Genomic DNA, 2,237 nt, shown 5'->3' with positions numbered 1-2,237 from the left:
AGATGCGTACACGCCACCTCATTATTTCAGAGTCCTACTTGGAAGACCACAGGGTGGGGGTGATGGGAGTAGTGAGGTTTATAGGGAATTATTTAATTTTATTAGAAATTCAGGGTAAGTTTAAGAGAACATAGTGACCGGCCTCACACTCCAGTACAGTAGGTGGCGGGGTATGCACCTGTCAGTTGGTTGCAATTCACCAATAAAAACTTAAAGAAGACCGAAGACTATTTGCATCCTAGAGGACTGACGTGTGCATGATGCTGCCAACAAAAAAAAAGTGCATGATGCTGCCTATTTGCTCATCAATTTAGCCTATAAAAAGCCTATTTTGTTAAGTATTGTGTTGCAAAAGTCAAGGGGTCTGATATTTATTTAATCCATTTTAGAATAAGGCTCTAACGTAACAAAATGTGGAAAAAGTAAAGTTGTCTGAATACTACCTGAATGCACTGTATCTGTATCATTCATCATCATCAATAGCGTCTCCCAGGTCTTCCTCACATTTTTGTTTTACATGTTTTGTGTCATCGGGAAAGGCCTCTATCAACCCTTGATACAGTTTGGATATCAACTTTGGAATTTGTCAGACTGCCTTAAAATAGCATCTGGCTTGTCCAATGTTTTCTGCACAGAGAATAAAGTTTTGTATCTGCAAAAATTCACCTCAGCTGTCACAGACTGGTGTTCCCTGGCTGCCTGGCCCTGCTGAGACCCCTGTCACAATCTGATCCGCCTATGATGAGACATGACAAAGAATTACCTTAGTGTACATTTATACATTACATTACCCAAGAATAGAATCAATGGTTCAATCATTTAAATTACCATTATTCCTAGATCCCAGACTTGTCAGGTTTTGGCCAGGACTGTTCAGGTTTTGGTCACTAGATGTCCCCATTGCACCTTTTTTGTACCTTTTGTTTTTTCCTTGCTCTAATTATTGTTTGCACCTGTGTGTCGTTCCCTTGTTAGTATTTAAACCCTGTGTGTTCCTCAGTTCTTTGCTCAGTGTTTGTATGTTAGCACCCAGCCCCAGCCTTGTTGTGAACATATTTTTCTCTTATTGGATTTTCCAGAGGTTCTCTGGTTTAGTGCTTGTGTATTTTTGAGTAGTCTTTTGAGGTTTGTTTTTCCCTGCTGTTTTTACCACTTTGTGGAGTTTCTTTGTATTTTGGAGGATTTCCATTTTGTGCCTCTTGGCTTTATTTTTGGACGTGGTGGATTTATATTCTTTGCCTGAAGATCTTGTCCTTTTATTAAACCACCATCTCTAGTACTGCTGATGTAACAGTATAACTTTAGACCGTCCCCTCGCCCCGACACGGGCGCGAACCAGGGACCCTCTGCACACATCAACAACTGACACCCACGAAGCGTCGTTACCCATCGCTCCACAAAAGCCGCGGCCCTTGCAGAGCAAGGGGAAACCCTACTTAAGTCTCAGAGCAAGTGACGTAACTGATTGAAACGCTACTAGCGCGTACCCGCTAACTAGCTAGCCATTTCACATCCGTTACACTCACCCCCCTTTCAACCTCCTCCTTTTCCGCAGCAACCAGTGATCCGGGTCAACAGCATCAATGTAACAGTATAACTTTAAACCGTCCCCTCGCCCCGACACGGGCGCGAACCAGGGACCTTCTGCACACATCAACAACGGTCGCCCACGAAGCGTCGTTACCCATCGCTCCACAAAGGCCACGGCCCTTGCAGAGCAAGGGGAAACCCTACTTAAGTCTCAGAGCAAGTGACGTAACTGATTGAAACGCTACTAGCGCGTACCCGCTAACTAGCTAGCCATTTCACATCCGTTACACTGAGTCTGCCTCATCTTCTGGGTTCTGCCGACTATTAGTGACTGTTTCTCTCACCGGGTCCTGACAAGACTAGCCTTAAACTTAAGCTGCTGTCATGTAGCTACTGTAGGTCTACCCATCAATTCAAGATGGAACTTTGTATCATTCACTGATATTGATAATATACTGCAAAATTCACCTGAGCTCCATAGACTGGTCTTCCCTGGCTGGCTGACCCTGCTGGGACCTCTGTCACCATGTGATCCTGCTAAAACATACCGACTGTGCACTAGAGGGCTGCATTCCCGCTGGATGTCTATGGGACCTGCGGGTCCTGAGAGAGATAATTGCGGGCTGGTCGCCATTTTTCATGCTGTGCTGTGGGCAGGGATGAAAATATTTTTGTTGGTCCAGATTATTTGGAAACGGTCCTCTTTC

This window comes from Salvelinus alpinus, chromosome 20, assembly GCF_045679555.1.
Source record: "Salvelinus alpinus chromosome 20, SLU_Salpinus.1, whole genome shotgun sequence".
Lineage (NCBI taxonomy): Eukaryota > Metazoa > Chordata > Actinopteri > Salmoniformes > Salmonidae > Salvelinus > Salvelinus alpinus.
This window is presented reverse-complemented; position numbering follows the sequence as displayed.